Here is a 23,152-nt window from a genome sequence, read left to right as displayed (position 1 = left end):
GCATATCCATAACACTATTGGAATTTTTCTGCCAAGCATAGACATGGCATTAAGTAGCATTAGGTTCTATAGTTGTCTGAAATGTATTCCTTGTGCAATTCTCCTAGTTACACAAAAAAGAAACTATCAGTTGGAGGCTAGCATGAACACCTTTCTGATGCTTGAAAATCCTCCTTTTTGGCCTTAGACTCTGAGCTTTCTGCAGGCTGCAGGATCTAACCAGAAATTTATTAACATCTTTATAGTTGTATTGAATTTATGGTTTGAATTTCTTTCCATTTATATAGGCAATAAAACTTTCAAGTTGAGGAAGTGATGTAAACCTTCTTTGATTTAGGCTTAACAAGATGTTCAATATTGAAAAAAATTAAGTAAATAGTAGTACGAATAATGCTTAGAGATAACAAAGTAATACTTTAAAAAAGACTAAATTTTCTACTATCTTGTAGCTCAATCTTGGGCGAGGCCTAATCCCCATTTTGGAGTCCAAAACTCTTGATTGTATATTCTCGCCTCTCTCTTCTTCCTGTCTCCAAGGATTCTAAAGTTTCATGGAGCAGGCAGCGCACCGTGTAATTACAGGCAGCTCACACCTATAATCCTAGCAGTTTGGGAGGCCGAGGCAGGAGGATCACTTGAGCTCAGGAGTTGAAGACCAGCCTGGGCAATGTAGAGATACCCCGTTTCTGCAAAAAATTTTTAAAAATTAGCCAGGTATGGTGGCACACAACTGTAGTCCCAGCTACTCAGGAGGCTGAGGGGGAAGGACCATTTGAGCCCAGGATGTTGAGGCTGCAGTAAACTGTGATTATGCCACTGAACTCCAGCCTGGGCAACAGAGTAAGACCCTGTCTCAAAAAAAAAAAAAAAAAAAAAAAAAAAAAAAAAAATTCAGTGACCAGAAACTTTGTGTGTGTGTTTTAACACTTTAGTTCCACAGCAAAACTCGCCTCAGAACATATTCAATAGGCAGGAGTTATGTACAGCAGAAGGTAGAAAACTGGGCTTGGGTCTGCTGTGCGGCCTTAGGCAAATTACTTAACCTCCCTGGGCCTCGGTTTGTTCATTTGTCAAATGAGGGTAACATTACCTAGGCTGAGGCCTCAGAAAGTTGCCGCAAGGATTCAATTATATAATAGTTGTAGAAAACGCGTTGGAAGGTCTGAGGCACTCTGCAGATGCCTTCCCTGATTATTATTCAGCTCCCAGTCCCTGGGAATTCACTGAAACAGGGCTTGCCATGCCTGAATTTTAACATTGTAACCAACCTAAAAAAATAAGAATTTCCTTTATACTGATGTGATTAGAACTGATTTCTGAACGGCGTCGCAAAGCAAGTCATTTGCAGCCTCTCCTCCATTAGACTGAAAAAGAAACGAAACGCAAGTGTTTACGTAACTGCTAGAAGCCTGTTTCTCTGTCAAGCCGGCGGAGGTGGAGTTTCTTCTGGGAGGCTGCTTCTGGCTCCCTTGACTTCAGCAGGGCTTGGCGTCAGACGGAAGGATTTTAAGTCAAAACACACATGGCTATAGGGAATACGATGAGTCATGTTCCGCCGGGGCTGAGCGGCTCCGGGGAATCAGCCGCAATAATGAATGAGAATGAACGCCTCCTCCAGGCCTGCGCCACCGCCTCCTCAGCCCAAGGCCAGGTTCACGGTTTTAATCATCAGTGTCTCCGCACAGCCCCGCTTGGAGGGGCACGGCAGGGACTCAGGAACAAGGCTTTAAATGTCACGATGCTTTTGTGTCTTTTCCTGATGGAAGCAGTTTGCACATGACGACCATCTCCAAGGCCCCCAGACGTCTTAGTGAAGGCCCCTTCAGATTTATCTCCCTTTGGGGTTTATTTAATTCCGACCCTCGAACCCAACATCCCGAAACTAGTGAGGAAAATATCTATACACATTGCATAGGCTGTTTTGCATTCCTATAAAGGAAGACCCGAGACTGCGTAATTTATAAAGAAAAGAGGTTTAATTGTCTCCCGGTTCTGCAGGCTGTGCAAGCATGTTACCAACACCTGCTTAGCTTCTGGTGAGGACCTCAGGAAGCTTACAGTCCTGGTGGAAGGCAAGTAAGTGCAGGCATGTCACATGGCAGGAGTGGGAGCAGGTTTGGGCAGTCAGACTTTTAAATAAGCAGATCTCACATGAACTGAGGGAGAACTCACTTGTTACCAAGGGGATGGTGCTAAACCATTCACAAGGGATCCACCTCCATGATTCAGTCCCCCTGGCCTCAACTCCAACATTGGGGGTTACATCACTACATGAGATTTGGATGGGGACAAACATCTAAACCATATCACACATCATAGCAGGCTGTGATAAATGGGAAGACAAGGGACCAGTGGCTGGAGAGAGACCATGATTAGTGTTGCATAGGAGGGCTGGAGATTTTAGATAGCAGGGAACCTTTGAACTTGAGTGTCTAAGATGGACAGAAACTGACCAGGAAAAGATTGGAAGCAGCTGAGTGTGGTGGCTCATGCCTATAATCCCAGCACTTTTGGAAACTGAGGCAAGAGGATTCCTTGAGCCAAGGAGTGCAAAACCAGCCTGGGCATCATGTAGAGATCCCATCTCTACAAAAATTAATAATAATAAAAATTAACCAGATGTGGCGGCATGCATCTGTAGTCCCTGCTACTCAGGAGGCTGAAGCAGGAGGATCACTTGAACCCAGAAGATTGAGGCTGCAGTGAGCCATGTTCACAGCACTGCACTCCAGCCTGCAGCCTGGGCAACTGAGCAAGATCCTGTCTCAAAGTAAAACAAAGAAAGAATAGAAGCATTTGCTTCATCTCAATCTCTCAGCAAGTCTGCAGCTTTACACAGACCTTTCTTCAGCTGTCCAAAGAGAAGAGCAGGCTGATCCCGGACCCTGAACATGACCCACAGGATATGTGGATGTTTTAGAGCCTTATCTCTGTGTCTGGATCCCGTCCCCACACCTGTGCTGCTCCAGAAGACACTACATGCTCCAGGAGTTTACTATGTCTCTTGCATCTGAAGATAACAAATCAAGTGAAAGAAGGGGTCTTCTTTTTTTTAAGAGAGAGAGAGAGAGAGAGAAAGGGATCAAACACTTGCCAGAGGCCAAGACATTCTTTGTTTTTAGGATATTCCTGATCTTGGGGCTTTGGAATTAAGTTCTCATAGCTTTCATCAAGTAGTCACCATAGGACACTCAGCTAATGACCTTTCAGAATTTCTTGGATGAAGAAAGACAAAGTGGCAAAACGAAGGGTATGTGATCATGAGAATAGCTGATGTTTATTAAGCTGACTATACGTCACACCGTTTACAATTACTATATCTTTACACTTAACCTATTGGGAATATTACATGTTGAACTATGTTAACTTGCCATTTTTCAATTTAGAAAATGATCGAATATAGCAAGTTCATGTGGTTCGAGCTAATATCATTACCATTTTGGTGATGGGGAAACTGCAGCTTAGAGAGGGTTATGAATAGACGCAAGTGAACTGTGGTCAGATGATCTGGGTTTGATTTCTGGTGACACCACTTAATAATAGTTTCTACCCTCATAAGGATGTTGGGGGGCAGTGGTTGTTAAATAGGATATGCTAATAAATAAGTGCCTAGCACGTTTTGAGATTGCAACATTCTTTTTTCTATACCAACTGGCCCTTGATCAAAGGAGAGGAAAAAATAAGTAGACTAATCCCCATTCCCAGGCAGTCAGAGGGTTAAGGGTGGGTGCTGGGCCTCCTGATATCCTGCGTTGACTACCAGGCCTGGCCCTGTTGTCCCTAGCTCCCAATATCTGGTAAGACAGAAGCATTTAAATGATCAGACTCTGAAAAGGAGGATTCAGTGATGAGTAGAACATAGAGCAGTGACTGGGTTTGAAATCAGGAAACTGGGGACAGAGGTCCTTTGTTGAGTTTCTGGAGACTTGGGATGACACTCTCAGTTTTGCTTGAAGGGATCTCTAAGAAGGCAACTAAAACTACTGGGGTGGAGCATAAGAGAAACAGAGACAAAAGAGAAACTGTCAAGAGTATCCATTGGTTGTATCATTGATCACCATTTCCCAGGAGCCATGGAAATGGGAAGGCTTTCCAAGAGGCCCTCAAAAAGCTTCCTCTATTGCTGCCTTCTCTTTGCTACCCTGGGGGCTAGCTACAAAGCAGAGCCAGGCACCAGGTTAGTGGTGCTAGACAGTTACAGGAAATATCAACCCCTCATCAGTATTAAGATTCTGGCTTCCCCTTATAGTCTCACTCTTTTATTCTACTCAAAACCATGATTAGTTGAGTGAAATAAATTTAAACTTGAGAATTTGGCAATCATCTTTTAAATAAGTGGAATCCCCATTGAACAAAACTAAATCCAACTGGGTATTGCTGGAACCAATTCTGTAAGTTGGGTCTTACACAGAGTACATGGTGAATGTGTTCTCCCTTCCAGCCTCCTACCTGCACCATGAATCTTCCATGGAAACAATTATCTCCTTCAAGAACCAGCATGACTTGCTGGGCACAGTGGCTCACGCCTGTAACCCATCACTTTGTGAGGCCAAGGTGCCCAGATCACGAGGTCGGGAGATAGATGGAGACCATCCTGGCAAACATGGTGAAACCCCGGCTCTACTAAAAATACAAAAATTAGCTGGGTATGGAAGTGCATGCCTGCAATCCCCGCTACTTGGGAGGAGAATCACTTGAACCCAGGAGGTAGAGGTTGCAGTGAGCTGAGATCATGCCACTGCACTCCAACCTGGCGACAAAGCTAGACTCCGTCTCAAAAAAAAAAAAAAAAAAAAAAAAGAACCACCATGACTGATGGAAGTTTGAACTATGGGCGCAAAATCCAGCAAGATGGGTATGGACCTTCCTACGTTCAGATTTGCCTCATTTTGTGCTTATCATTACTCATGTAATTACTTGTTACCATCAACTCAAACCAAAACCACAGAGCTTTTTGAAAGGGGGTTGACAAGGAAGAGGTACTTGTTTAGGGACCCCTCTTACCTCATCTTGGCCCCACATAGGCCTGTCCCTCCATAGCTGCATCTGAAACCTCAGACCTTAGCCTGCCATGAGCACCAACCACATTGAAATCTCAGTTTCTTGAAGGCCTGCTCTCTGATAGAATCAATCTGTAATAATGAGAGAACACGCTATTTGGGTAACCTTCCACTCATGCATTTATCCATTCATTTGCTCATTCATCAAATGTTTATTGAACTGATTGAATTATTCAGAAAGTAATGGTGCTGTGCTCTCTGCCCTCTTAGAGTTCACAGCCTAGTGGCTGGGACTGAGGGTGGGTGCATTGAGGGGGGCAGGGGCGGGCAAGTGAAGGAGGCATACACATACACCCTTGATGGATAAAACAGAACAAAACATGTTTTCAACAGAGGCACAAGGAAAAGGCCAAGAGGGAAGAGGAGCAATTAATTCTCCAAAAAGTTCAAGACAGCCTTCATGGATATAGTGACATTTGAGCAAGACCTTGAAGAAGCATTTCAGGCGGAAGAAAGGTGAGTAAGAACTTGCTCTCCTGAGGGAAAGGACTGAGCAAGATACAGACTGGGGAGGAAGGAGGTTCGCTGGGGGAAAGAGTTTGGTTTGCCACAAGGACAGCAGCCAACTTTTACTGAAGGTTCACCTTGCTCCAAGCACAGGGCTAAGTGCTTTACATTAATTAAAACATGCAATCCCTATAATAATGAGATAGGCACCCTCATTGTTCGCACTTGACAGAGTGGGAAACTGAAGGCCCCAAAGATCTAGCAACTTTCCCAAGCTTGGATGTTTATTAAAGTGAGGAGCAGAGACCCCCGCAGGTAGTCTGCCTTCCTGACCACACCCCACATTGCCCACGAGGATTGTGTAGAGAAAGTCAAGCAAGGCTGGAGTCTTGACAGACACTGCCTGGAATGCAGATGAGGGGATTTGGGCTTCATTGTCAAATTTTCTAAGGAAAGAAAGGAAATAAATGACAACAGGAGGAAAACAACTGGGGCAGCTGTGTGGAGAATGAATTTGCATCTTAATGAGAACATTTAACGCCTCAAGCCAGAGCTTCTAAAGAAGGGAAATTCAGACTTTCAGGTCTTCTAAAGAGGTTAGAGACTTCCAGATAAATGGAGGGCAGGCCCAGATCAGCTTAACGACCCTTCACACATCCTGGGCAGGTGGTTCTCTACTGGATAGGAACCCACCCCACCCCCTGCTGCCAAAAAGTTATCTAGATCAATCTTCTCTTTCTACAGATAAGAACAGAGAAACCTGCATTGTTTTGCCCCAAATCCCACAGCTGGAATGTGGCTGAACAGAGGTCCAAGTACACTTCTCTATCTCCGAGTCCTGCATTTCTTCCACAGCATGGCCCAGGTTTACACGCCCCAGTATTTAAACCAGCACAAGTGCACCAGCGGACTGCTCCACAGCCACACCTCCAACCTTCAGCCCAAGGAGCACAGCCAGCCCTGGAGGAGCTGCAGCTCAAGATGTTGATGCTGCAAACAGGGAGATGCTGTGGTCAACCTTGACTGTCCTCCCAAACTACTGAAGACGCACTCCCCTGCAGTCTGGCTCTACCTCCCACTCTCATTGGGCCTTTTTCTTTTTCTTTTCTTTCTTTCTTTCTTTTTTTCTTTCTTGTCTGCAAAGCTTAGACCAAAGTAAGTAATCTAGAAATATCCAGAAAAGAGTTAATTAAAACAACTCAGGTTGAGAAGGCAGATGCAGAAGATCAAGGAGCTTCTGAAGTTGACACAGGACTCTAAGAGGGAGAAATGAATCTCAAGACCGCTGTGGGACATGTGCTCCTGCAACTTCACAATTGATCTCGTAGAGCTATTGCCTTACACATAATTGCTCCAAATTAGGTGTTGCGTTTTATTGCATTAAAGCCTTGCTAACTTGTTATTCGTGCAATTTTAAGGGGGAAAAAAGCCAGACCGATTTCAGCTCTGTGCTCCTCTCCATGCCAATCTCTCATTCATTAGCTGCATTGTCTCGAGAGGAGAGTAAGGAGTACTTCCAGCAGAGCAGCCACTTTTCCTGGAATCGTTCAACTTTCTGCAGATTTGATGAGAGTAAATCCCACTAGAATGTCCCTCCATTAGCTGAGACCATGGCTACCTGAGCTGAAAGAGGAAGATTGGGGCTGTTAGACGGGAGTGAGGGATAGTCCTGGCTGCCAGCACACAGGCAGTCAGGAGAGGCAAATGCAGTCATACCTGGGTGGCAGCCTGTCTAGAGACACTTGAAACCAGGAATGTGACAAAACTGGTGGTGCTCCTGGTGGCTAGAGAGATAGTAACAGGACCCATTTTTCCAGAGGAAGGCTCTGTTCATATCTAAGTCAGGTGTGAGAATCCAAAAAAGTCCAGCCAAGTGGGTTTTTGACCACTACCTGTTTAGAACCCTTCAATGGCCAGCTGCTGCCCTAGATTAACTCCCAGTCCGGATCACTGCCCCCGCCCCCTCCCGCCACCAGTCCCTGCAGGGCCAACTTTGCTTGTCTCCCAAGTCCTGCTCTCTTTCACTCTCATCTCTGCCTTCTGTTCCTCAATTATGTGGGGCTTTCGACTGCCCCCAGAACCTTTGCACATTCCACTGACTCTGCATGGAATGTGGCTTCCTGCCCCTTCTACTTAGCTTCTAATCACAGTCTGTAGTCCTTACTTTCTTCATCATTTCCTAATAGAAATTATCCCTGACACCCCAGGTTAAAGTAGGTTCCTTTTTCATAGACTCTCAAAGAACCTAATTTCTTACTGTATTTACTATAAATTCTTATTTTTTGCATTCTTGATGCTCTGACATTAGGAGCCTTGATCCTGGCGAGACTGCCCCTCCAAGGCCAGCTGACCTCTACTCCCCTGTGAGCAGGCCTTTAATACACAAACCAAGAAATGCACAGCCCACACCTGTAACTATCTCCTTTACCAAACTCTCAAGCCATGCCAACATTACCCTACCCTAAACCATCCCAGGGCCAGCTACGGGACAACCAGAGACCCCCTCTAGAGCTCAGACCCCCCAGATTATTCCAACTATCCAATCCCAAGCTTATTCAGTGTGCCTATTCTGCCTCACCCATTCCCTCCCATGAAAAGCCAATAAAGGCTCAGGGGCTTGCTCTGCCCTTCCCCATCTCTGCCTCTTGACCCATCCTGGCCCTCCCCGATGTGGCCCTGCATAGCATGGCATGGTGTGGTGTGCCTCCTGTTTCCAGGAATCAGTGAGTATAAACTTCTTTCTTCTTAACAATCATTTCTGTGTCTGCACATCTTACCATACTCATTTAAAACAAATACTGGGTGCATCTTAATACATGTACTCTCATAGGGCTTTCCTGGGTTATTCCTAGGATTTTTTTATGTCTGACCCTCTAGATTGTAAGCTCCTTGAAAGAAGGTTCCATATCTGTCAGTGCTGACGTGTGTGTGTGTGGGTGTGTGTTTTGTGTGTGTATGTGTGTGATGGAGCCTCCCTCTATCACCCAGGCTGGAGTGCAGTGGAGCAATCTCAGTTCACTGCAACTGCCACCTCCAGGGCTCAAGCAATTCTCTGGCCTCAGCCTCCCAAGTAGCTGAGACTACAGGGGTGTGCCACCACACCCAGCTGATTTTTTTTTTCTATTTTTAGTAGAGATGGGGTTTCACCATGTTGGCCAGGCTGGTCTCAAACTCCTGACCTCAGGTGATCCATTCGCCTCGACCTTCCAAAGTGCTGGGATTACAGGCATGAGCCACAACACCCAGCCTATGCTGACTTTTTATCCCAGTACCCAGCACTGGGGGGATGCTCTACTAAAAAAAAAAAAAAAATCCCAGTGCCCTGAGGAGAACCAGCAGCACTGCACAGGAAAGGTGAGGTCGCGGCCTGCAGTCACAGACTAGATGACACAACTTGCATGGGAACAGGTAGCTGGCACCCAGGTAGGTGGGTATCCAGCACTCCTCTAAGACGGGGGAGACGCCAGGTGAATGACAGTCAGACCAGCTCTGGACTCCATGGGCTGGAGAGATAAGCCCAGTGCCAATGAGGTCTAGCTCACTCGTAGGCAGGTTAAAGGCATCTGTGACTGGTTGAGAGGGTCGGTGGGGAGCTTGGAGAAACAGGGCTAGTCAAACTGACTGGTGAATCAGTTAGCATTTTAGCATACTCACCCTGAGAGAGCCTCAACAGGCCACTCACTTTACTTGCAGATCTCTACCATGTAGACAACGTGAGGATCGTAAAATAACACATGAGGGAGGGGGCAAAACATGGGGGCTCTACCTGGCCAAGGAGAAAGTCACGAGTGCTCAGGACTTTACTTTGACTACTTGTCTGGAAGAAGGAGTCTGTGTTCTCAGCACACCTTTAAGATACTGCAGAATACATCCATTGAAGCCCAAGGGCACTTAGAAACACAGTCTGTGTGATGGTTGACATGGCTGTAACTGTAAAATAACAGCAGTGATAGCCAACCCCCAGGGCTTAATCACAGGATGCCCGAGTGTCACTGCTTCTTCTCGCTTTCTCTTTAAAATGCGTCACAGAAGCTAATCATACATCCTGAGCATTGTGCTGGAAGCCTCTGCTCTGCTCTCTGACACAAGCATGTCCAATTAGAAGCCCAGCATCCAGCACCTCTGACCCTATCCGTGGGAGGCAGACTCCTGAGCCCTGGATTCTATTTCCAGCCTCCGCAATGCTGAGCCGGGTGAGGTGACGCATCACCTCGCCTGGTGTTTTTTAATTGACAGCCTGAGAGCATCGCTTCAAGTGTTCCTTCCTCCAAGCCCAATTAAGTAGTTTCCTTCTCCCAGAAGGCAAGTTTTAAAAAATTCTCTTTTAACTCCATTCTCCATTCTCATTCTCCAACTCCTAACCATGTCCCCATGGGCAAGCACACTCATATGTTTAATGTGTACATTTTTGCTTGCTTATATTCTTGCAAAATGGGCTTTGTTGTTCTGTGCGTGTGTATCTTTAATTTACGTACATTGTATTGTGTTAAATATCTCCTTCCATTTCTTGTATTTTTGTAACTCATCACTATGCCGCTAAGGTTTATCCAAGTTGCCAGGTGTGAATCTAATCAGCACGGTGTAGGTATGAATGCCCCGTACCTTACTGGCCACTGACCCGGTGATGGCTGCTGCATTTGCCTCCAACACCGCCTCACTGTGAACACTGTTGCAGAAGGTATCCCTGTGTGTATCCATTAACATCTGTGCATATTCTTATTTTTCTAAATGCCAGATTGTTCTCCAAAGGCTCTTGAGGACTTCTCTATCCTCACATGCCCATCCTTGCCAACTGGTGGCATTTTCCAGCCTCCTACTTTTTGCCAAACTTATATGTGTAAAGTGATATCTCGTTATTTTATTTTGCATTTATTTGATTACTAATGAGTTTGAACAAGCCTCCATATGCTTGAAGGCCTTTGGACTTCCTCTTCTGGTTAGTCTGTTTGTATCCTTTGACTGTTTTTCTTTTGTGGCTGATGTCTTGTAGAGTCTAGATTTAAATCCCTTGTCAGTTTTAAATACTTCAACCATTTTATCCCATTATGCCATCTATTAACTTTGCTTATGGTGTCCTTTGTTGAACAGAAATTTGCAATTTGGATATTATCAAAATAATCATTTTTTATCCCAAAATATTCATTTGAGGTTTTTTATTTTAAAAGATTTCCTCTACCACTGTGGCACAAAAATATTCTATATTCTTTTACTACATATGAGGTTTATAGTTTTACTATCTTTATTTAGGTCTCTAATCCCTGTAAAGGCCTATCTCTGGTTGTGGTATGATTAGAAATCCAGTTTTATTTTTCTCCTTAAAGTGAGCCACTTTTCCCAATCTCAACTACTAAGTTGTCTGTCAATTCCCTATTGATCTGTGGTGTTACATGTATTGTACACAAAGTTCTGTGTATTCATGGGCTCTCTCTCTGCCCTCCATTGTATCCCATTGGTCTCTGTATCTGCTATTGAACATATGCTATACTTTTTTATTATAATGACTTTGTAGGTTAATTTCTGTAAAGGTTAGTATATACTCAATATTTTTAAGGCTAACTTGGATGCCTTGGATCTTCCTTCTCTCCAAATAAGTTTAGCAAGTTCTTTTTAAAGCTCAATGGGATTGATAAATGCTATTCCATTGAGTATAAAATTAATTTCATGAGAATTGATACCTTTACAATATCGTCATTATATCCAGTAAATGTCTCCATTTATTTATATAACTTTCAATGTCTTTAATTAAAGCTTGAAAGTTTGTCTTCTTGCATAAGATAATTTTTACATACCTTACGGATTTTGTTGCTGTTGTAAATGGTATCTTAATTTTGATGATATTATATTAGGTACTAGTATAGAACAATTACATTGCTATTTGGAGCTTAATCTCATATCCATAAACTTAATCCTTTTGCCAGTTCAAATAGTTTAGATGTTGTGATTGTTGGATTGTTTTATGTAGGTAGTTATATCACCTGAAAACAACGATGGTTTTATTTCTCTTCCTAAATCCCTATACTGTATCACTTTTACCTGGGCCAGGAGCCTGAGTACTCTGAAAACAGAAGCGCTAATATAGGGAATCCTTGTCTTTTTTACTGACCTTAGACATAATACATATATAGCTTCTCTATTAGGTATAATATTTGCCACAGATTTTTTGGAGTATTATTTTAATTAGGTTAAGAAAATTCTTTTCTAATTCTAGTTTGTGAAGAGTTCTTATCACAAATAAGTTTTAAATCTCATGAAATGCTTTTGATACAGGGATTACAATAATCATAAGATTTTTCTTCATTAGTCAAATAATGTGGGTTATTTCACTGTTAGATTTTTATGTTAAATAATATTTACATTCTTAGGTAAAACCCTACTTGATCATTTTTTAAAATACAATATTATATTTGATCAGTCTATATTATATTTAAAAATAAGTATTTTTAAATTTTTCTAACCTGCTGTTGTAGTCAAGATTATACTAGCCTCAAATAGGTTGGACTGTATTTGTCTTACTATTTTCTGGAAAAACTTAACATAATCTAGGGGTCTAGTGTTCCCTATAGATTTATTGGAGTTCCATTAAGCCATCCATGCCTGAGATGGGGACAGAATATGAGTGGGGGAAGCAAGGGAGTTTCTCTGATACTTATTGGTACATCAGTTTCTCTATTACTTTTTTTTAACCTAAATGTTTTTTATTTTTCCATAAGTTATTGGGGTACAGGTGATATTTGGTTACATGAGCAAATTCTTCGCTGGTAATTTGTGAGATTTTGGTGCATCCATCACCCAGGCAGTATACACTGCACCATATTTGTAGTCTTTCATCCCTTGTCCTCCTCCCGCTCTTCCCCCCAAGTCCCCAAAGTACATTGTATCATTCTTATGCCTTTGCATGCTCATTGCTTAGCTCCCACATTTCATTGAGAACATAAAACGTTTGGTTTTCCAGTCCTGAGTTACTTCACTTCGAATAATAGTCTCCAGTCTCATCCAGGTAACTACAAATGCTGTTAATTCATTCCTCTTTATGGCTCTGTAGTATTCCATTTTATATATATATATATAACAGTTTCTTTATCCATTCATTGATTGATGGGCATTTGGGTTGGTTCCATAATTTTGCAATTGTAAATTGTGCTGCTATAAACATGTGTGTGCGAGTATCTTTTTCAAATAATGACTTCTTTTCCTCTGAGTAGATACCCAGTAGTGAGATTGCTGGATCAAATGGTAGTTCTACTTTTAGTTCTTTAAGGAATCTCCACACTGTTTTCCAGTGACTGTAGGAGTTTACATTCCCACCAGCAGTATAGAATTGTTCCCTGTCCACCACATCCATGCCAACATCTACTGTTTTTTGATTATGGCCATTTTTCCAGGAGTAAGGTGGTATCATATTGTGGTTTTGATTTGCATTTCCCTGATTATTAGTGATGTTGAGCATTTTTTCATGTTTGTTGGCCATTTGTATACCTTCTTTTGAGAATTGTCTGTTCATGTCCTTAGCCCACCTTTTGATGGGATTGTTTTTTTTTATTATTATTATTACTGATTTGTTTGAGTTCTTTGTAGATTCTGGATAGTAGTCCTTTGTCAAATGTATAGGTTGTGGAGATTTTCTCCCACTCTGTGGGTTATCTGTTTACTCTGCTGATTGTTCCTTTTGCTGTGCAAAAGCCATTTCGTTTAATTAGGTCCCAGCTATTTATCTTTGGTTTTATTGCATTTGCTTTTTGTTCTTGGTCATGAAATCCTTGCCTAAGTCAATGTCTAGAAAGGTTTTTCCAATGTTATCTTCTAGAATTTTTATAGTTTCAGGTATTAGGTTTAAATCCTTAATCCATCTTGAATTGATATTTGTATAAGGTGAGAGATGAGAATCCAGTTTCATTCTCCTACGTTTGGCTAGCCAATTATCCCAGCACCATTTGTTGAAAAGGGTATCCTTTCCCCCACTTTATGATTTTGTTTGCTTTGTTGAAGATCAGTTGGCTGTATGTACTTGGGTTTAGTTCTGGGTTCTCTAATCTGTTCCATTGGTCTATGTGCCTGTTTTGCCAGCACCATGCTGGTTTGGTGACTATGGCTTTATAGTACAGTTTGAAATCAGGTAGTGTGATGCCTCCAGATTTGTTTTTTTTTTTGCTTAGTCTTGCTTTGGCTATGCAGGCTCTTTTTATGGTTCCATATGAATTTTAGAATTGTTTTTCCTAACTCTGAAGAATGATGGTTGTATTTTGATGGGGATTGTGCTGAATTAGGTAAAGTCCTAAGTTTTTGTTTTTGTTTTTGTTTTTGTTTCAGCTCTTGCAAAGGGGTTTGAGTTCTTGATTTGATTCTCAGCTTGGTTGCTGTTGGTGTATAGAAGAGCTACTGATTTGGGTACCTTAATCTTGTATCTGAAACTTCACTGAATTCTTTTATCAGTTCTAGGAGCTTTCTGGAGGAGTCCTTAGGATTTTCAAGGCAAATGATCATATCATCAGCAAACAGTGACAGTTTGACTTCCTCTTTACTGATTTGGACGCCCTTTACTTCTTTCTCTTGTCTGATTGCTCTGGCTCGGACTTCCAGTACTATGTTGAAGAGGAGTGGTGAGAGTGGGCATGTGTCTTGTTCCCATTCTCAGAGGGAATGCTTCCAACTTTTCCCCATTCAGTATTATGTTGGCTGTGGGTTTCTCAAAGATGGCTTTTATTACATTAAGGTTGGTCCCTTGTATGCTGATTTTGCTGAGAGTTTTAATCATAAAGTGATGCTGGATTTTGTCAAATGCTTTTTCTGCATCTATTGAGATGACCATGTGATTTCTGTTTTTAATTCTGTTTATGCGGCATATCACATTTATTGACTTGCATATGTTAAACCATCCCTGCATCCCTGGTATGAAACCCACTTGATCATGGTGGATTATCTTTTCGATATGTTGTTGGATTCGGGTAGCTAGTATTTTGTTAAAGATTTTGGCATCTATGTTCATCAAAGATATCAGTCTGTAGTTTTCTTTTTTGGCTCCGTTCTTTCCTGGTTTTGGTATTAGGGCGATGCTGGCTTCATAGAATGAATTAGGGAGGGTTCCTTCTTTCTCTATCTTGTGGAATAGTGTCAAAAGGATTGGTACCAATTCTTTGAATGTCTGGTAGAATTCTGCTGTGAATCCATCTGGTTCTGGACTTTTTTTGTTGGTAATTTTTAAATTACCATTTCAATCTCGCTGCTTATTATTGGTCTGTTCAGGGTATCTAATTCTTCCTGATTTAAGCTAGGATGATTGTATTTTTCCAGAAATTTATCCATGTCTTCTAGGTTTTCTAGTTTATGTGCATAAAGGTGTTCATAGTAGCCTTGAATGATCTTTTGTATTTCAGTGGTATCAGTTGTAATATCTCCTATTGTGTTTTTCAGTGAAGTTATTTGGATTTTCTCTCTTCTTTTCTTGGTTAATCTTGCTAATGGTCTATGAATTTTATTCATCTTTTCGAAGAACCCGCTTTTTGCTTCATTTATCTTTTGTATTTTGTTTTTTTGTTTCAATTTCATTTATTTCCACTCTGATCTTGGTTATTTCCTTTCTTCTGCTGGGTTTGGGTTTGGTTTGCTCTTGTTTCTCTAGCTCCTTGAGGTGTGACCTTAGATTGTCTGTTTGTGCTCTTTCAAACATTTTGATGTAGGTATTCAGGGCTATGATCTTTCCTCTTAACATCACCTTTGCTGTATCCCAGAGGTTTTGTTAGGTTGTGTCATTATTGTCATTCAGTTCAAAGAATTTTTTAATTTCCACCTTGATTTCCTCTTTGACCCAATGCTCATTCAGGAGCATATTATTTAATTTCCATATATTTGCATGGTTTTGAAGGTTCCTTTTGGAGTTGAATTCCAGTTTTAGTCCACTGTGGTCTGAGAAAGTGCTTGATATAATTTCAGTTTTCTTAAATTTATCAAGGCTCATTTATGGCCTATCACATGGTCTATCTTGGAGAAAGTTCCATGTGCTGTTGAGTAGAATGTGAATTCTGCAGTTGGATGAAATGTTCTGTATATAACTGTTAAGTCCATTTATTCCAAGGTATAGTTTAAATCCATTACTTCTTTGTTGACTTTCTGTCTTGATGATCTGTCTAGTGCTGTCAGTGGAGTATTAAAGTCCCCACCATTATTGTGTTGCTGTCTATCTCATTTGTTAGGGCTATTAGTAATTGTTTTACAAATTTGGGAACTCCAGTGTTAGGTGCATATATGTTTAGGATTGTGACTTTTCCTTTTGGACAAAGTCTCTTATCATTATATAATGTCCCTCTTTGTCTCTTTTGACTGCTGTTGCTTTAAAGTTTGTTTTGTCTCATATAAGAATGGTTACCCCTGCTCACTTTTGGTGTCCATTTGCATGAAATGCCTTTTTCTACCCCTTTGCTTTAAGTTTATATGAGTCCTTATGTGTTAGGTGAATCTCCTGAAGGCAGCAGATAGTTGTTTCGTGAGTTTTTAATCCATTCTGCGTTTCTGTATCTTTTACCTGGAGCATTTAGGCCATTTACATTCAATGTGAGCCTTGAAATGTGAGGTGCCATTGCATTCATCATGCTCTTTGTTGCCTGCGTACTTTGTGTTTTTTTGTTTGTTTTTCGTTTTTGCTTTTTAACTTGTATGTGCATTTTATAGGTCCTGTGTGATTTATGCTTTAAAGAGGTTCTGTTGTGATGTGTTTCTAGGATTTGTTTCAAGGTTTAGAGCTCCTTTCAGCAGTTATTGTAGTGGTGGCTTGGTAATGGCAAATTCTCTCAGCATTTGTTTGTTTGAAAACGACTGTATATTTCCTTCATATATGATGCTTGGTTTCACTGGATACAAAATTGTTGGTTGATAATTGTTTTGTTTGAGGAGACTGAAGAGAGGCCCCAATGCCTTCTAGCTTGTAGGGTTTCTGCTGAGAAATCTGCTGTTAATTTGATCAGCTTTCCTCCTTTATAGGTTACCTGGTGCTTCTGTCTCACAGCTCTTAAGATTCTTTCCTTTGTCTTAACTTTGGATAACCTGATGACAATGTGCCTAGGTGAAGATCTTTTTGTGATGAATTTCCCACGTGCTCTTTATTCTTCTTGTATTTGCATGTCTAGGTCTCTAGGAAGGCTGGGAAAGTTTTCCTCGATTATTTCCCTACATATGTTTTCCAGGCTTTTAGGATTGTCTTATTCCTCAGGAACACTGGTGATTCTTAAGTTTGGTCATTTAACATAATCCCAGACTCCTTAGAGGTTTTGTTCATATTTTCTTGTTCTTTTTTCTTTGTCTTTTTTGGATTGTGTTAATTTGAAGACCTTGTCTTCAAGCTCTGAATTTCTTCTACTTGATCATTTCTATTGCTGGGACTTTCCAGAGCATTTCACATTTCTAAAAGTGTATCCAAAGTTTCCTGAGTTTTTTATTGTTTTTTTCTTTAAGCTATCTATTTCCTTGAATATTTCTCCCTTCACTTCTTGTATCATTTTTTGGATTTCCTTGCATTGGGCTTGGCCTATCTCTGGTCCCTCTGTGATTAGCTTAATAACCAACCTCCTGAGTTCTTTTTCAGGTAAATCAGGGATTTCTTCTTGGGTGGATTCAAGAAGAACTAGTGAACTAGTGTGATCTGGGGGTGTGGAAGAACCTTATTTTATCATATCACCAGGGTCGGTTTTCTGATTCCTTCTCATTTGGGTAGGCTCTGTCAGAGGGAAGGTCTAGGACTGAAGGCTGTTGTTCAGATTCTTTTGTCCCATGGCATGTTCTCTTGATGTAGTACTCTCCCCTTTTCCTGTAGATGTGGCTTCCTGTGAGCCAAACTGCAGTGATTATGAGAGGTGAAGCCAGCTGGACTTCCTGGGTCGAATGGGGACTTGGAGAACTTTTCTGTCTAGCTAAAGGATTGTAAACACACCAATCAGTGCTGTATCTAGCTAAAGGATTGTAAAAGCACCAATCAGCACTCTGTAAAATGGACCAATCAGCACTCTGTAAAATGGACTAATCAGCACTCTGTAAAATGGACCAATCAGTGCTCTGTAAAAATGGACCAATCAGCAGAATGGGGGTGGGGCCAAATAAGCAAATAAAAGCTGGCCATCTGAGCCAGCAGTGGCAATCAGTTCGGGTCCTCTTTCACAGTGTGGAAGGTTTTCTCTTTCACTCTTCACAATAAATCTTGCTGCTGCTTGCTGTTTGGGTCTGCACCACCTTTAAGAGCTGTAACACTCACCTTGAAGGTCTGTGGCTTCACTCCCGGAGTCAGCAAGACCACGAACCCACTGGAAGGAAGAAACTCTGGACACATCTGATCATCTGAAGGAATAAACTCTGGACACACCATCTTTAAGAGCTCTAACACTCACTGGGAAGGTCCGCAGCTTGATTCTTGAAGTCAGCGAGACCAAGAACCCACAGAAGGAATAAATTCCAGACACAATTGTTGTCTCTGTTCTGGGTCTAGCCACCAGCAAGTCTGCCCAGCTCCAAGCTGATACTAGGGGTTGTCTGCACAGCGTCCTGTGATATAAACAGTCTATGGTTCTCTCAGCCATGGATACCAGCACCTGTTCTGGTATATGTGGCAGAGGGTGCAAGGGACTCAGTGAGGGTCCTTAGTTTGGTGGTTTAATGCTCTATTTTTGTGCTGGTTGGCCTCCTGACAGGAGGTAGTGCTTTCTGGAAAGCATCAGCTGTAATAGTGTGGAGACAGACTAGTGGTGGGCAGGGCCCTAGAACTCCCAAGATTATATGCCCTTTGTCTTCCCTTACTAGGGAGGTAAGGGAACGACCATCAGGTTGGGGCAGGGCTAGGCATGTCTGAGTTCAGACTCTCCTTGGGCAGGTCTTGCTGTGGCTGCTATGGGGGATGGGGGTGAGATTCCCCAGAACTCCCAAGATTATATGCCCTTTGTCTTCCCTTACTAGGGAGGTAAGGGAACGACCATCAGGTTGGGGCAGGGCTAGGCATGTCTGAGTTCAGACTCTCCTTGGGCAGGTCTTGCTGTGGCTGCTCTGGGGGATGGGGGTGAGATTCCCAGGTCAAAGGAGTTGTGTACCTAAGAGGATTATGGCTCTCTCTACAGAGTCATGCAGGTTGTTAGGGTAGCCAGCGCTCACAGGCCTCATCCAGCTCCCACGCAAACCAAAGGAAGGACTAGCTGGACTCACTCCCACGGTGCCCCCCACAACAGCCCCGAGTCTATTTCCAGGCACAGGGTGAGGCGGGCTTAAAAAGTTGCCAGAGGCTTTGCGCCTCCCAGCTGAGAAAGAAAAGGCCTTTAGTTCTTCCCCCAGCCTGTGAAGTCTGCATGCTGGATTCACACCCTCCCCCGAGTTCTGGCCATGAGGCTTCTCACCGCGTTCAAATTGTTATGAAGTTCAGCTTGAGAAGTCCTTCTCCCTGTGGAGTTTTACCTCCTGCTCCCCTAGCCACGACGGATCCCTGTGGTGCCAGCAAGAATGGGCTGCTTGGGGACCAGCGAGTTCCCAGAGCCTTTCTGCTTCTTCCTCTACCCCTGTATTTTGCTCTGCTTGGCTTTCTAACTTGACTCAGCTCCAGGTGAAGTCCGAAACTTCTCCCGCAAACAGAGCTTCAGCTTCTCCAGTCGGGGTGCATGTTCAGGAGAGGAGGGTATCCTTCCACAGTTGGGGCACTCAGTATTTGGGGTGTCTCCCGGGTCCTGCCAAAGCAGTCTGCTTCCTTCAGAGGGTCTGTGGGTCCTCAGGATTGCTGGTTTGTTCTTGCAGTTAATCTGGAGCTAAAATTCACAGTGCCAGCCTCCGCGACCTGCTCTGTCGGGAGCTGCAATCTAGTCCTGCCTCCCATCCGCCATGATCCCGAAATCCCTCAACCCTCTATTACTTTTTATGTAAATTTTGGCATTTGATTTTATTCTAGGGATTCATTGTCTCCATCTAGTTTCTGAAATGCATTACATATAGACACCATAATAGTCTTATTATTTTTAATCTCTATTGTATCTGTAGTTGCTTTTCCTTCTTTTGTTGCATATTTTATCCTTTTTCTGTTTTCTTTTTCTTAATCTCTTGTCAAAGATCCGTTTTAATTAATATTTTGAGTTTGTTCATCTTCACTATGTCGCTTATGCTAATTGCATTGATATATGTCTTAGTTTTGCTTCCTTTTTCATTTATTTGTTCCGCTGCTTTTTTCCAATGTCATAATGTTCAACTCACTTACTTTTAAGTCTTTTCTGTTTCCTGATAAACATATTTAAAGATATACATTTCCCAAAAAGTGCTCCTATATATGTGCCTGGCAAATTTTGACATTAATGCTTTCATTCTCACTGAAGTCTAGATATTTCTCCATTTCCTTTTGACTCCATGTTTATTTACTACTTAGACATTCCTTGGCCGGCTGCAGTAGCTCATACCTGTAATCCCAGCAGTTTTCGAGGCTGAGATAGGGGAACTGTTTGAGTGCAGGAGTTTGAGACCAGCCTGGGCAACATGGTGAAACAGGTCTCTAAATGCAAAAATTAGTCGAGTGTGGTGGTGTGTGCCTGTGGTCCTAGCTACTTGGGAGGCTGAGGTGAAAGGATCCCTTGAGCCCAGCAGCTCCAGACTGCAGTAAGCTGTGATCATGCCACTACACTCTAGCCTGGGTGACAGAGTGAGATTCTGCCAAAACACACACACACACACACACACACAAAGAAAAGAAGCGATAGTCCTTACTAATGTACTCTGTCTTCTTACATATGAATTTTGTTTATCATTTCTTTAATCATTTAATATTTATTATTAATTTCTAATTTGTTGCATTCTATTGGAGTGCATGATCTGTTGGATATTGATCATGTAGACTTTTCTCAAAGACACCACAGTAGCTACCGCAGTCATGTTTCCTCAACCAAGATACCTGGGGGAAAGGTCAGAATTTTGACCAAAAAGCTGCTTCCAATCAAGGATCTGTTGAGGGTTGATTTTGCTCAGTATAGCTGAAATCAAGGGAGATTCAAGATGTGAGTATAAGGCCACCTCTCTTTTTGACCAAAGAGTGTATAAGCTTTTGTCGTGTCATAGCTGAAGCACTTGAAAAAGTAGCAGACATTAGCCCACAACACAGCTGAGACATTTGGAAGTTTAGAATGCCACTTACAATTCAAAGGGAAAATCAACCGACAGTAACTTAAAGGAAGAAGAAAGGCTGCAGTGTTTGAACAGAGAAAGGAAATGAGTAGAGACTGAACTGTCAGAGCAATCATTAGTATTTGGCAGAAGGTCCTTAACTGGAGCAGAAAATAGTTGAGAAGAAGGAAATAAGGTTAGGTGGGCTTAGTGAGGCCACGGGAAAGGGCCTTGAACATCAGCAGAGCAACTTTATCTTAAAATTAATAAAGAAGAAGAAAAAGAAAACAGAGGGTGAAAAATGAAAGTGTTTGAATAGATTGACATAACAGAAGGAATTTTTTTAAATTACCAATTTCTAATTCTGTGAGGATTACATACATGCACCCTTTGTGGCAGTGTTTTGGTGAAGGTAGGTGCTGGTAGAGTAGAAGGTCTAGACTTCAGCTGAGTGTTGTTTGGCCAATGGACAGAATACTCCTAAGAGGCATTTAGATTTTTCCTGGCTTTTCGCTCCCCTGCTTATTTGTTGATTTGCTTGCTTCAAACTTTACATTAGCATGTCCATTTATAATAAGTGGCTTAGATCTTAACCAAGGAGTTTTAATTTGGCCATGCCTTCAACAACGTAGAACTTTCCATTCCTGCTGACCAGAAAACAGGCTTATTTGTTCCTTTACCTTGTTTTACTAAACTCTTTCTGTGCCTAATTTTTTCTGAACAAGAAAAATTGTACATATTTGACTGGTAGGTGAGAGGTGAGTTGGTTAGTTCATTGTTATGGGTTGAATTCTGTCCTCCCTATTCCCAAATTCATTTGTTGAAGTCCCCAATACCTCAGAATGGGACCTTATTTGGAAATAGCGTCATTGTAGATAAAGTCAGTTAAATTAATGTGAAATCATACTGAAGTAGGGTGCTCCTAATCTAGTGTGTGTGCTTCTAAAAGGAGAAAGGAAATTTGACCACAGATATGCGCACAGGAAGAATGCCATGGGAACAGGAAGGCAGAGATTAGGGTGATGTAGCAGGAGCTGAGGAATAGCAAAGACCACCAGCGAACCACAAAAAGCAGGGGAGAGGCCGGGAGCACTTTTCTCCCTGACAGCTACAGCCCTCAGGAGGAGCTCGTCCTGCTGACACCTTGATCTTGAGCTTGTATCCTCCAGAGCTGTGAGACAAATTCCTGCTGTTTAACTCATCCACTTTATAATACATTTTTACAGCAGCAAGAGGAAGGGGAAGGAGTGGCACCATCTGGCACCTCTGTAGAACTTTGTAGAGTTTGTTCAGGTTAAGGAATTCATTCTGGAATTTGGGTTGGAGGATTCTAAATATCTGGGTATGACAGTGTACTGTAAAGGATATGTTTCCTCTCAACACCTCTAGACAGTAGTGGAGGTTGATTCAAGGTATGTCCCAGGAATTTGGGTGCAGACATGTGTACTTCTCCCTGTGCAGTTGGCCAGAATACCCCATGGCTGAAGGACAAGGTATTTGGCTAGGGGAGGGCACTGCTGAAGAGGCCGTCACCCAGCAACCAAATAGCCTTCCTATGTGAAGAAATTCCCAAATAAGTAGAAGGCAGCCGCGTTTTGAAAAAAAAAAAAAAAAAAAAAAAAAAAAAAGGTATGAGATATTTCTCCACTTTGCGCCCTGACATCTGGGATTGGGCCATGTAACTGAGGCTTAGCCAATCAGGTGCTCCCACTCAGCGCTTTGACTCCTGGTAAGTGTTTCCATGAAGGAGAAACAAAGGCTGTCAAAGATGGGAGCAGGGTCCAGTGGCATGGTGACATGTGTCTCTCTCTGGGAAGATGCCAATGATAGCTACCCACACCAACTAGTATAATGAGGTAACTTTGCCTTGACCTTATCTTCCAAACTCCCCTACCATTGCCCGTTTGTCAAGTCTGCCCCTCTAACTTTTTATTGTTGGAAAGAACTGCCTTCCATTAATTGCTGCCAAAGTTATCCCATGGGTGTGTGTTGCTTGAAACTAAGGACATTGACTGGTAGAGTGACTTATCCATTCCACCCATGTGAGACCTCAACACTGGGAATCGTGAGTCTCTCCAGCCTCTGGGTATCCAGCCATCTGGACCCTAAGAGAGCTCCATCCCTCTGCTATGCGTCCTGCGCACCTTGTGCATGACTCCTGCATCTGCTGTTTTGCTTTTCCAGCATGACTATGAGCTCTTTATGAGACAAGAACAAGCTAGTGTTTGGCTTTGGAACCACAGACCCAATCATCTCAGTAGCACATGATAAATGATGTTTCTTTGTTTTTTTCAACATGCTTAGTAATGGAGTGGTCTCTCATCTACCCCAAACCTCTTTCTCCCATTTGAGGACTTCAGAATAAGAAAACCGTTTAGAGAATATCTAGGAGCAGCAGATAAAATAGAACAACCAGGGAGCCTCAGGGTTTCCCCAGTGCTCAGACACCACACTCAAGATGATGCCCGTTGCACCTTCCTTAGCCTGGTTTTCCTGCCCCTGGGTCAGTATTTTTTTTTTAAACTTTTGATTACTTACACATTAGC

General features: G+C 42.3%; 1 protein-coding gene and 1 long non-coding RNA gene across 4 annotated transcripts in view; one reads left to right on the top strand and one right to left on the bottom strand.

Annotated features, from left to right (window-relative positions):
* SCG2 (secretogranin II) overlaps positions 1-23,152 on the bottom strand; it is a 468,897-nt gene that overhangs the window by 14,853 nt on the left and 430,892 nt on the right. The window lies entirely within an intron of this gene.
* Positions 5,299-6,907, top strand: LOC126932902 (uncharacterized). Its single transcript, XR_007718366.1, has 2 exons — positions 5,299-5,516; positions 6,252-6,907. It is a non-coding gene; the product is annotated as an uncharacterized LOC126932902 (long non-coding RNA).

The sequence above is a fragment of the Macaca thibetana genome, chromosome 12 (genome assembly GCF_024542745.1).
Source record: "Macaca thibetana thibetana isolate TM-01 chromosome 12, ASM2454274v1, whole genome shotgun sequence".
NCBI classification, from domain to species: domain Eukaryota; kingdom Metazoa; phylum Chordata; class Mammalia; order Primates; family Cercopithecidae; genus Macaca; species Macaca thibetana.
This window is presented reverse-complemented; position numbering and strand designations above follow the sequence as displayed.